The sequence below is a fragment of the Parasteatoda tepidariorum genome, chromosome 8 (genome assembly GCF_043381705.1).
Source record: "Parasteatoda tepidariorum isolate YZ-2023 chromosome 8, CAS_Ptep_4.0, whole genome shotgun sequence".
NCBI classification, from domain to species: Eukaryota; Metazoa; Arthropoda; class Arachnida; order Araneae; family Theridiidae; genus Parasteatoda; species Parasteatoda tepidariorum.
In genome coordinates, this window is record NC_092211.1 from 8,761,200 (window position 1) to 8,775,546 (window position 14,347).

At 34.7% G+C, this 14,347-nt stretch overlaps 1 protein-coding gene across 1 annotated transcript in view; it reads right to left on the reverse strand.

Annotated features, from left to right (window-relative positions):
- Positions 1-3,575, reverse strand: part of LOC107446202 (carboxypeptidase N subunit 2-like) — a 23,012-nt gene extending 19,437 nt beyond the window's left edge. The window contains exon 1 of the mRNA XM_071184453.1: positions 3,513-3,575. The gene's annotated coding sequence lies outside the window, so the exon portion shown is untranslated. The remainder of the gene's footprint in view (positions 1-3,512) is intronic.
- Between the last annotated feature and the right edge of the window lie 10,772 nt (positions 3,576-14,347).

Consider the following 14,347-nt stretch of genomic DNA (forward strand, 5'->3'; position numbering starts at 1 on the left):
GTACAATGGTGTTTGAAGGAGATTGTAAGCTGCATCATACACCCGTTTCGGATTCACAAGTTCATACATGAAATGGGATTTGAAAGCTAGACTTGTATTCAATTTTACATGAATAGTGAATGAATCATTTATATTGTGCGGAAGACAGTCTACGGTCTCGTAGGAGTCATTGGGTACGTTGACAATGGATCCTTTTATCCCATACCTGGTGATCAGCATCCAGGTCTCGTATTTGCATGAAAGTGGTTCGGAGAGCCTCCATTCGCTCTTCGGTATGATTCAACTCTGTCAACCACTTTGGAACTTTTCTGACAAACGGGCTTCACCCATGCGTTTGCGAACGGAATCCTTTCGTTTTTCCTTTTGTGTATAACGCTTAAGGTATTCCCGTCTACGGCTTTGGCCCCGTTCTTTGGCTTTGGTTTTTTTAGCCTCGGTAAGCTTAGGCCTAGGCATCGTTTTTTTTTGCTTCAACTCTAACCTTTGGGACCGTATCAATCAGTTTGGAAACCTATTCATTAGTGATATTCACCTGAATTAGTATTGAAAACGATCCAGTTTGAACTGTAGGTCAGAATTTCTGATTCTTAATTAAAACAATAATTACAAAAATATCGTTCAAATGATGAAATTCTCTTTTATTCACAACACAAGAAGTATTTACAGGATGTCTCTGGTCCCCTATCTCAAAAATAAACTCATCAACTTAATACAGAAAAAAATTAAAAGTGAAAAAAAGAAATTATCAAACAGCAGCGGTCGCCATAGCAACGCATGCGCACTGTTTACTATTACTCTTGATTATTGCAGTTGAAAAGTGAGGATGCCATGAAATTCGAACCAAAGAACCATTTTGTCAATGGGTAATCAATAAAATTAGGGAAAAATCCCTTAAGGCTGTTTTTTAAGTTTATAAGATCCTATATGGTTACACTTTTTAACAAATAACATGTTATTTAAGTAATTACATGTTTTAACAGAGTGACTGTTTTGTTTACCGATCTTTAGCCGGCGTCACCAATGCTAATTCGAAAAAAAGACGCAAATTTTAATGTAATGAAAAGTCACAGTTTTGATAAAACAAAAAGCGTTTGTTACTTCAACGATACGCAGTCTGAGCGCATCAAAATGAAGATTTTTAAAAAAATTAAATATCTTTTATTAAAAAAAAAATTTTTTTTTTTTGATAAACAGGCAAAAGAAGCAGGATAGGTTGACATTTTTTTTTCTATTTATTTTCTTTCTTTTTTGTCGAAAATTTCTGGTTCTGAAAATGTTCTGAATGTAAAATTTTTAATCATTTGCTTTATTACTTTTTTTTTATTTTCGTAAAAAAAATATTTAAGGTTTGGGGGTTAAAACTGAAGGTCTAAGGAAGAACACATTGATTGGCAGAATTTTTTTTGTGACGTTCAGAACAATAGGATATAAATACTTATGATTGACTCATGGCAAAAATAAATAATAAATAAATAATTGTCTCTATGAAAGTAAGTAAATTTTACCCGTATTTGACTTTTAACCGTCAATAAATTCGGGAGGCAGTCTAAAATTCGACTCGGGTGAGAGGTCAAACTTCTGGTCAACCCCAAAAATAGTCTAAACTGAACTGCGACTTTTTAAAAAAAATTTCCAGCTTTTTCCTAATTTCTCTATCCAACTTTTAAAAAACCGGCCTTAACATTTTAGGCCTCATATATAAAAATTACATAAGTTACCATTGATCAGTGAAGAGATTGATTTCCTTAAAACTTCGTTTCCAGTTAATTTCATATTTTACAATCACCAAACTTCATAACTTCAGAGCCATGATTTTCCTCTCCATGTAACGCAAATGCGGGTTAATTCTATCAAAAAGTCCTCCCCGAATGCAAATTTAACCCAATACTTGATCAGGAATTGATTGTGTTCAGTATTGTGTTCAAAATTACAAGGCTACGGAGTGGAACATTAATAGTCGCAAACCCAAAAAATTGGATGGGTTGATTCGCAGAAATACATACCATTGTGAATCACTATCGGCCAAGTAGTTTTGGGGCACAGTAGATATGTTATGTAAACATGAAACTCTTGGAATCCTCTAATCGGGAAAAATAATCTAATTCCCATGCATTTGCAAGAAAATCGCAACTCTAGCTTCCTTAGCTTTTGACTTTATCTTAGATACTTTATGCAGCGGTTCTTAACCTATGGGTCGCGACCCAAAATTGGGTCGTGAAGCATATTTCTTGGGTCGCGCTGAGTTGAACCAAAGAAGTTAGTAATACACCAAATCATAAGTAATACCAACACCTCCTAGAAGAAGTCATTGTGGCTTACTCAGCCTATGCTTAATGAGGAATGAGGAATTTGTTAATATTAATCAATTTCAAGAACAATTAATAGAAATACAAAGTGGCCAAGCACTTCGATACAATTTCTACAAAAACACTGAATCTTTATGTGCTTTCTGGTTAAAATTAAAAACCGAAAAGCCAATAATTGTTAAAGAAGCCCTAAAAGTATTATTGCCCTTTTCAACAACATATATGTGTGAGGCTAGTTTTTCGGCTCTGTGTGCAATCAAAAACAATTACCGGAACAAGTTAAATCCTGAAATAGATATAAGTTGCTCCTTGACAAGCATTCAACCGAGGTTTGAAGATCTTTCAAAATCTATTCAAGCACAAGGTTCTCATTAAAACTGTATGACTTGCATTTAAAATTTAAAAGACTTAACATATGTATTGATATTTCTTTTTTTTTTTTTTGGAATAAGTTAAAATGTCAATTATTTTCAAAAAGTTATAAATATATTTTAATTTGGTCAATAAAAATTATTAAAAACACTTGATTATTAATTAAATTTTCCTTGGATCGAAAAGTACTTTTGTTTATCTTTATTATTAAAAAAATAAATAAAAAATTTGTAAGTTAAAAAAAATCATCGTAGGATTGAAGATTTTTTAAAAATACGATCTAAAATAAAGCAATGAAAAAAGTTTGACTTTTTTTTTGGGTCGCGACATGAACATATTTCTCAAATTTGGGTCGCGACATGAACATGTTTCTCAAATTCGGGTCGCAGCTTAAAAAGGTTAAGAACCACTGCTTTATAGTACTCGTAGTTGTGCAATTTTAATAATTTTTTAATCAAATTTAAATAGAAGATGCAATTTTGCTCACATAAAAATTACATTAAAAATTATTTTTAAACTCATGGAAGATATTTTTTCTAAAGTGCCTTTTAGTTATAACGTACGCATCACACAAAAAAAAAACTGTAATATCTTATATTTAGGTCATACTGTCTGACAATCGCATACTTGTTCTACAGACGAAACTCATTCAGAGAAAACTCCCGCAAACACTTATTAAATTAAAAAAATGCACGAATATATTCATCAAAAACAATTTTATTTGTTAATAGCTTATAAAAATAACCCCGAGAATTTTTCTTAAAATTCGAGAAAAAAAAGAATAAAATACCTCCTGTGGAGATAACTGCAATAAAAAAAAACAATCTTACTTACTTTATGGATTACGTTCCCTAAAAAGAAACTTTTTGGAATTAATAACTGTATTTTGAAGCATTTCTTGTGAACTTAAACAGATGTTAGGATGAGGCAAAGGTTAGTAATCATTTAAGATTAAATATTGCATCACTTCTCACCTTTCCGTTTGCTACTTTGTAACTTCTATTAGAATCTATTTAAAAATAAAACGAATGTTTTTCGTATGCATTCCTTTTGCATTCAAAGTAATAATTTGAATCACGAAGAAATAATTCCGACATCAGAACATTTTACTTCCATTTTTTCGGGCAGTGTAAGTGAAAGATAATTTTCCCATAAAATCAGCATCACATACTGTTGATATTTAAACTGCAGACGATTTTTCTTAATTAATTGGAAGGCTAGGATGCTCTGTCCCCTGCTCGCACCTATCACCAATCCCCGTAATTACTTCCTTATTGTTATTTTCTTTCAAGTCGATATTTACCACCAAAAATTGAGAATAATTTGTTAACCACATTATTTTATTTAAGTACATTTTTCAATAGATGTTAATCGTAACGAAATAGGCGATGATATGGATTTTAAAAATAACAATTAGTTCTTATAAAAAAAAATTCTTCACCTATGGACTGTAAATTATGTGATTTAATTCGAAGAAATAAATGAGAAGCATGTTTACTCCTTAAAGAGACAGTATTCAAACATTTCATCGCTCATATTTTTTTTAAATTTCAATTTTAAAAATTTCAATATAAATATTAAGATTTATAACTGGAGACATCTAATTTTTTAACCTAAAGTGGTAAAGTCAAACTTTAAAAAAAAATTCGATTAATATGGGATCCAAATCTTAGACATAAGGAAAAGATATCCACTTAAGTAAATATGCTTGCTACTTTTATTTATGTGTGTTTTTTTGACATATAGACCTCTTTCAGAAGCTAGGTATTTGTGGAACACTACCGCGGGAAAAAACCCTTCTTGGAAAATTCTCTTCTAACCTACAGATGTACAGTACCTGGCCATTATTAGACGCACTATAAAGATTCTATGCAAAATCTTAATCATCAGGTGATACTACATAGCTTTATTGTTTTTAAACTCTAAACTCAGTGGCTCGACAACCCATAGAGGGCCAAGGCCTACTGTGCCCATCTCAGTTTTCTTGATCTTGGGCTCTGGGGTGCAGAAACAGATGTTCCGGTTGGGTTGTCAGCCAAACGCGGAACCCCCAGTGTTTAGTTCCCAGGCATGCTTGGTACTCATTTATCAACCCACTGAAGGGATGAAAGGATGAGTCAACCTTGCCCGGCCCTAGGATCGGACCCAGGACCTGTGTCACGGGAGCGCTAGCATTTATTGTTTTTAAGCGGCTGAAATTATTTTACAACTTGTTTGCGTTCGTATATCAATTGGTTAACTTTGTAATGCAATACGTTGAAAATAAATACAAATAGGAAGTATGTAAAAAAATCTCCTGTATTAAAAACCCATGACATGTATGTTTAACTATAAAAGTATTGCCTATAAACTCGTGCAAAACGTATCATTATTAAAACACTACAGTGCGTCTAATAATTTGGTCTCATTATTATGATATGCTAATGTAATACCTGATATAATAAATATTCTATATTTATGTAATATATCGTCAAATTTATTCAATCGGACGGGAATAGCCCAGTTGGTAGGGCACTGGGCCCCTATCCAAGAGGTCGTGGGTTCTATCCCTTCCGGCCGAAGATAATAAATGGTGACTGATGCACGCTAAATCTGTCGGGTCACAAAGTCCTCCACGTTCCCATTACAAATACCTCTGGGGGTTACTGATCTGGGAGAATCCTCAAAAATGCAAACAAATGTAGAAACAAAATGTAAGGTTGAACAAATTTACAGCACTTTAAAAGGTAAGGTGCAGCATGATTTTCGGTTTGTGTCTATTTTAAAATCGCATGAAAATAGAAGCGTGACATTTTGAGGCAATGTGCGTTAAACAATCCTTATTGAATGTGACATAGAAGTTTACATAAATTGAAACATAGATATGATATTTAAAAAAAACTGGCCAGAAAAGTTATTTTTAAGTTACTTCAGAGAAAGCAGTTTCATACATTTTTATGCAAGTGAGGCTCTCTTTGAAATATTTTATTCTCTATTTTATAACCGAGGTGGAACAGTCAACCCAATTTAGGGTTTACGAACTCCGCAGCATTGTAATTTCGATCCCAATTCAGAAGACAAGGAAACTACTGGCTTAAGTATTTGCCTTCGTGGAGGTTTTCTCATGGAAATGACCCGCTTTTGCGTTACATAAGGAGGAGGAAAACCACGAAGACCTCCCACGGTTAGCCTGATGTCAAGGGGACTCGAACCTATTATTCGTATACAACTGAGGATATTTTACGTCAGCACTGTGGTCAATGCGAGCCGGGTGCGGAATTCTTATCGATTAGCCATCGTTGGGGTTTGAACCCGATGGTTCACCTCATTGGAAGGCGAACGCTCTTTCCCCTGAGCCAGCAAGGCTCTTAAATTACTTTTTTTTAAAATAATTTTTATATCCCGCTGAATAGTCGACCCAATTTTTGGGTTTACGACAACTAGGGTATCCTTATAATTTTGAACCAATCCAGAAGACAAGGAAACTCCTGAATCAAAACCCCCAGAGGTATTGATTTGTTATAGAAACATTAAGGACTTTGCGACTAGACAGATTTAACGTGCATCAGTCACCATTTACTACACGGTAAGTCTTCGGCCAGCGGGGTTCGAACCTACGAACTCTTGGACATGGGCCCAGTGCCCTACCAACCAGGCTATCCTGGCCTTAAATTACTTAATGAGAGGAAAGAAAATTTTGTGGTAAATATTTTCTCCCATGATATAGCCTGCAATAGATTTTGACGCCATTGATAACACTGAATGTTAATTTTAACTGATAGTGGTCAAAAAAAGTAATACAGAGGAATGGTATATATGTGTTCGCCAAAAACGCATTCTTTTGAGGTATACTTTGGAAATCTTGAATTGTGTTTTTCTTTTGTAAGAAGGGAGATAACCTAGCTGGTAGTCACTCGCACATGTCTGCTATAAATACAAAAGCTTAAGATTGTAAGAGGAAATTAAGGTGAAATAAAGTTCGTTTTCTATATTTTTCTATTGATATATCATGAATAAATAAAAATGCCTTCGGTTTCACTGCAACAGCGGATAAAGAATGTATCACCTTAAAAATTAAATAAATAAATAAAAAACATTTTTACTGATTTTTAGTAATCTTAAGCAATAGCATTTTAACGGTGATTTGGAAATATTTCATAATTGCAAACTTATATGCTGTACTTTTTACTTCGAAATAATGCTATACATTGATTCAGAGAAAAAAATGGTTTTGTGCTTTTACAACTTATTCATTGTTTAAAAGTTAACTGAAAACAAAACTCTCATTCCTACTTTATATTTTTTACCTAAATAATAGGCTCTTAATAAGCTATATAGATACTTTCTTAACTACTACAATTACGATTTTTTCAGTATAATATTATGCTTATAGAAATACTTTTTGCAGCTCGTGTTTTTCGTTCTTTTGTTTTTTAATTGTATTAAAATATAACACTCATTTTCACTAAGATGTTTGTACTATAACACGATTAACGGAAGTATTATTATTTATCGATACATTTTATACACACACACACACATATATATATACATATCTTTCTTACTCTCTCTCTCTCTTAATTGCATATTTATTATATATATTTTATTCCATCCATTGGCAACACTATAGTTATTATAAATTTTGCAAGGTTGTCATTGAAGTAGTGTTGTAATCATTGAAGTAGTGTTGAATAGTGGTTATACATCAAGTATTTATTTTGAATAATTTTGCATTTCTATAGAAATAAAGCTTAGGTACGTAATAATTATTTATACATTTTTTTTTTTTTGATCCTTTGTAAAATGGTTGAAAAATTTTTAAACATGAAGAGTGCTTTAGTATCATACCAATTGTGGGGAGGGTATTAACGACTATGCCAATCGTCATCCATCACCTCAAGTTAGAAAATCTTATATATTTGTGTTTAATAAGTGTAGTGGTAGTTACGCTACTAATAGTCCCCCACCGGAATTTTATCAGGAATAGAATTCGATGAACGGATGCCACTAGCTGCCGTATTGACGGAAGACCGGGAGAGCTGTATTGAGTTCATCGGAATTTGAGTGTTTAACAGGACAGCTGTATTAAGTTCACGGTTGTGTGGTCTCTCAAGTGCTTTTATTAGCAGTCGAGTGTGTGCAGGGTTCCATTATGTGTAAATGAGACTGAGAAGCAACAGTGCGTGGAAGCCGATGTCAAAATCACGAATAGCAAGTCAACTAATCGATATGAACATCGAAGTAGGCCAGGGGTTGCCAAACTTTTTTGATCATCGACCCCTACATAATTCTTCGAAATCTCCATCGACCCCCATGAATTAATTTTCTGTTAATTAAAATAAAACTCTATTAGATACTGTGTTTGTACACTTATTTTATGATTTTGAACATTTATTAAAGCAATAGTGCATAGTGTAACAATAGTTTTATGAAAAATATATTAATGTTGAGATGTAAATACCTTAATATTTATGAAATAATAAGTAATTATAAGTAAGTAGAAATAATAAGTAAAGTAACTACGGATTTATCGCTTCTTAATCAATTACATGGGTGTGCCTGGTGTTATTTTTCTTTAATTTTTTGCAAGGTTCGTTATATTGGGTTCAAAATTGGTCAATTTTAATCCTAAATCCCCTCGAAACTCCACATTAAATTTATTTCGGTTTTTAGTCAAGATTTAATTTACGTGACTGAAACCGGCTTCAACCATATAAGAACTTGGAAATGCTATCATAAATGGCTGAGCTATTTCGTAAAGTTGTACATACGGCAAACGTNCATATTTTTGCATTATATTTATATTTGTCCAAAATTTGCTTATTGTTAAATTTTTAAAAAGCGTCTTTGCTTCAAATCCCCATAATAATTCAGCAAGCTCATCTTGCAGGTTGATGTCCACGTTTTCAATTTGAGCAGAAAATGGCACAATAATCCAATCAAGGATGTCGATGTTTTCCAAATCAACAAAACGCAGTTTAAAATCGTCGCTCAATTTTTGAAGATTACTTGTATATATTTCCAAATCTTCTTTTATTTCTAATTGTCACATATCTGAAAAATACAGATAATCCTTCGACCAATCGACCCTTCCGGTTCGGATCGACCCCTGGCTCAGATCGACCCCCGCTTATGTTAAATAGACCCCTGGGGGTCTATATAGACCACTTTGGCGACCTCTGGTGTAGGGTATACCGGGCAAATGTATATCGGGCAGNTATTTTTTTCAAATGCAAATCACTGAGAGCAAGATCTGAACTATAAGATGGATGGTCAAACAATTCACAGTGAAATTTCTGGTGTAGATTTTCTTGTGTGTAATTTGCAGCATCGAGTGAAGCAGTAAAAACGGAATATTCCACGTCGTTTGATCTGAATGGTTTGTCCCAGATGTCTACGGATTATGGGTGCAGAGGAGGCTCCATTACTCTACTAGACTACAAAAACTTATACCAGTGTGTTATATTTTTAGTGATTCGTAGGTTAATAATTATTGTATAAAAGCCAGTGCAATAAATATCAATTTTTTTCTATGCAAAAAATAAACTTAAGTCAGTCAAATATCTTCCATTTTGTTTGGTGACCTTTTGCCATCTTTCTGGCAATTTCATGACCTCATTCTTACAGAACTCCTGATCCTTATCAGAAAAAAAGAAACTCGCCCCAAAACAATTTGAGGTCTTCATTATAATTTCAATTTTTCCTTTTTAAAACTTCCGTAAATTTTGAAATAAATGATGGGGGATCTAAGATCCAATAAATGTGTTCATCCTACAAAAGATGTGCGAGACCTATCGTTGTCAAAGAATACAATTCCTTTGCAATCCCCCCCCCATGTCTTTCCAAAAAATTATGTTTCATTTTTTTTTTTAAATGGACCTTGGGAAATTTACTTTCTGAAAGACCCCTCCCCATACACAATATTACCTGAATTAAGGTACTTTCTCTTGTGAAGATTACTCTCTCTTTTGAATTTCTTTAAATCAGGTTCACCAAATATGTAAGTCGGATAATATACCTCGAAATCCTCCAAAAAAGAATAAGAAGCAAAGGCAATACAAAAAGTAGGCCGAACTCTCAAGCTCTCTAACTGTTTTTTTAAGCCATACTCAAATGATGAAATATACTGCTCGCATGCATCATTGTAATCTGGTACATCATCCTGAACGTTAACTTCAGCTACCTGGAAAATACAATAATTAAAAATGACACATCTGATAATTTCAAAACTTAGGATAAATAGCAGCGAATGAAGGGAAGCTTTTCATTTGGCAATTCCCTCAAAATTATGAAATTTTTTATTAGAAAAATTTAAGATGAATCTTTATGCAGGAAATTCTAAATTTCTTCCCTCTTAGATAGATTTTAGACACAAGGAGGTCAAAACTTTTACTATCAAACCAATTATTTCCTGCATATTTAGTTTAGGGTGAATCAAATAAGGCCAAAAAGTTACGGCATTATAAGCTATTCAGTAAACTGCAAATAAAAACTAAATTTTTTGACATATACACTACTGCCCATTAAAATTGCTACACCATGAACATGAAATTTGCAGGACTGATGAAGCATGTTTTGGTAAGCAAATGATTAGCTTATCAGCGCATTCATGAAAAGCAGTACGATGTGTATGAAAAAAGAGATTTGACAGTAAGTTTCTCATACAGAAATTGAGTTTGAGCGTTGCTCTTGGGTAAAAAAGTTTTTGTTATGCCCCGTGTCAGAAAGAAAAATGCCTGCCAGCACGCGTCTGAGTTTAATCGAAGTCGAATTGTGGCCTACGGGGATTACGGTTTATCATACTGAAGTATTGCTGCTCGCGTTGCTCGACATTCCATGACTGTTAACAGAATATTGAATCGATGGGTTCATGACCCTCATATGGAACGCCGTGCAGGATCTCAGCGGCCCCCCATCGCTAACAACCGAGAAGATAGACATATTATCCACATGGCCTTAAGGGATCGTACAGCTACGTCACGAACCCTGAATCAACAAGTGTCTACATGAACAGTTCAACGACGTTTTCAATAGCACGAACTGTCAGCACGGTGACCATGACTTCGGCGCTGACCCTTGACGCTGCATCAACGACGAACATGGACGCAGGAATGGCACGACATCGTCTTTTCAGACAAATCCAGGTTCTGTATACAGGATCATGATGGCCGCATCCGTATTAGACGACATAGTGGTGAACGACCATTGGCAACTTGCATTCGACATCGTCATACTGGCCCATCACCTGGAGTAATAGTATGAGGTGCCATTGGAGACACGTCTCGATCATCTCTTGTTCGCATTGCCGGCACTTTGAACAGCAGCTGCAACATTTCTGATGTGTTAGGGCCAGTTGCTCTGCCTTATCTTCGAGGCCTCCATAGCGCTACGTTTCAGCAGAACAATGCACGACCTCATGCTGACTGCACTGTCCTGACCTTTCTTGACTCAGAACATGTTCGCCTGTTGCCCTGGTCAGCACGTTTTCCTGATATCTCACCAATTGAAAACGTCTGGTCAATGGTTGTCGAATGACGGACACGCCACCTATCGTCAGTCACTACGGCCGATGAATTGTGGCATAATGTTGAAGCTGCATGGTATGCTGCACCCGTCCATGCTGTCCAATCTCTGTTCGACTCGATGCCCAGGAGAATAACTGCTGTAATTGCTGCCAAGGGATGCTGCTCCGAGTACTGGTTTCTCAGGATCTATACATCCAAAATTCCTGAAAATTTAATCACTTGTTCTTTCAACTATAATGCATGTGCCCAATAAATATCGTTCTGTTACTTGCATTCGTTCCTGGTGTAGCAATTTTAATAAAGTCAGTAGTGTACTTACATGTATATACATTTATTTATTTCTCTTAAATGCATATTTATTATGTATTTGTAGTGTATCTACCACTACAAAAGTACAATTCCAACTCCCTAGTATATAAAACATGTTAACTCGATTCTATGGTGGGGTACCTTTTCGTAGATGAAGGTTGACATTGTCGATAACTTTCCCCACATTGGTGACCTTTACGAGATGTGAACATATTCACCGTGGCAGAAACTCCCACTTCGATTTGAACACATCTACTTCGATGGATGGTTCACATTTAACAGTTGACTTCAAACTTGTGATATTGTCCTCCTCACGCCATTGCTTCTCTGTCTCGATCACACACAACGTGCACACTCGGCTGCTGAATGCCGCATAGGAGTGACCAGGACCGTGATCTTAATACAACTCTCTCGTCTTCTCACAAAACGGCAATATATCAGCTAGTGGTATCCATTCAGCGAATTCTATCACTGATAAAATTCTGGTGTTGGAGTACTGTAGTTTATCTACCACTACAAAAATATAATTCCAACTCCCTAGTATATAAGACATGTTAACTCGATTCTAGGGTGGGGTTTCTTTTCATAGATAAAGGTTGACACTGTCGATAACTACACTCCCCACAATATATTTTAATGACTAGTAGTGTATATATATATATATATTTCTCTTACACGGCGACAAAAAAAAAGCCTCATTACAACTCCCCGAATGGCAACGCTGGAAAATCGACCCATGATTGCCGCTAAAAATGTCACATGCCAAATCTAGCTGAGATGACTCAACATATAGCGCTTTTAAAAACGGAAACTGAAATAACCAGAGAGAGCATAAGCTAGGCAGAAGTGAGTGAAGTAGTCTTTGTCGATCGATCTCTATTTTAGTATTTTGTCGAAAGCTCTTTTTTTCGCGAATTTATTTGACGATTTTTGATTTATATTACGAATTTATTTGTTTTACTAGAATTTATTTGCTTATGCAGGTTTTTCCATTGCAATTCACTTATTTCAATTTTTAATAGACTTAATTATAGCCAAAATTTTAACCTTTTTAAAGAGATATCAGTTATAGAAATTTTATCTTAAAATTTCATACACAGATTTTATACTTAAGATTGTAGCACATTTCTAATAGGTTTAACGAATTACATGTCGTTTATTTGAATTCAAATTTATTTTAATGACTTATTATTTACTAAAAAGAGGTAATTTTTTTTTAAAAAAAAGTTGTTATATGGATTTGAATGATTGTTTTAAATTCTTAGAATTTTGTACATTTGCAATGCGCCCAAGCTAGTAGCGAGCGAAGCGAACTTGGTTTGAGTAACAATTTTCGGGGGTTCGCGAGCGTTAGCGAGCAGGGGGTGCAGCCCATTAGTATATATATAATTCTCCATCCATTGGCAACACTATAGTTATTATAAATTATGCAAGGTTGTCTTAAGTAATTATTCAAGTAGTGTTGAATAGTTAGTTATACATTAAAGATTTATTTTTAATAATTTTGCATTTCTATAAAATTAAAACTTAGGTACATAGTAATTATTATAAATTTTTTTATTTTTGATCCTTTATGAAATGATGGAATATTTTAAACATGAAGAGGGCTTTAGTATCGTACCAATTGTGGTTAGTGTATTAACGACTATGCTCTTCTTCATCTATCAAAAGGTGCCTCCAGATTGAATCGAATAAGCAAATCTTATATATTAGTGAATTGATGTTTAATAATCGCAGTGGTAGTTACGCCACTATACTCCACCACCAGAATTTTATCAGGAATAGAATTCGATGAACGGATACCACTAGTTGCAGCTCTGGCGAAAGACCGGGAGAGATGTATTAAGTTCACAGGATTTTGAGTGCTTGAGGGGAGAGCTGTATTAAGTTCACCGAGTTTTGACGTGACAGCTGTATTAAGTTTATCGTTGTGTGCGTGGTCTTTCCGGTGTTGCTATTAGCAGTGGAGTGTGTGCAGGATTCCGTTATATGTAAATGAGACTGAGAAGCGAGAGTGCGAGGAAACCGATGATGCAGTCACAAATAGCTATTCAATGTGAACCATTAGGCGATATTTTCTATGTAGGCGAGTTCATATCACGTCCGGGTCACCAATGTGAGGAAAGGATCTCTCTATCATTTCAACCTTCATCTATCAAAAAATACCTCAAGATGTAATCGAATTTACATGTCTTAAATACTAGTGAATTGATATTTAATGATTGTAGTGGTAGTTAGGCCACACCAATTATTGGTGACGAGGCTTGCGTTTTTCAAACAATAGTACAGATATTATACGGGCTCGAGAAATGTGCAAGGAATTATTATAGCACGCAATGGAGAGAATTTTCTATCTTAGATGGAAATTTATACATTAGTTAGATGGAAACTTAGAAAAACTCCCAACTTAGATGGAAATAATTTTAATTGACCTGCTGCCTTTTCTATGTTGAAATCAAAGAATGTAGAAAAGATTAATCCAGCTCCTTGAGTACGTGACTAAGTCGGTGAATTGTTCGGTGAGTTACGCTATTACAGAAAAACGATTTACAGGGTGAGCAACAGACTCAGATTTAAGCAAAGTCAGCCAATCAATTTACATATATGGCTGCGTACGCTGTCTCCCGCCAACCGCCATTTTATTCTTTCTATGTCAAAATGTGTCAGCAGACTTAAATGTATTCTGAGAGAAATATCTTAATTAATAGTACAGTGTTTATCAATAGTGTGAAAATGCAGAACAAACCAACAATAAATAAAAAGAGAAAGCTTTACTTTTTTCACCCTAACCCCAGTAGTGGTTGGGTGGAGAGAAGGGTACAAACCTGTTTCAAGAATTTCTGCTGTTGAGCCCCT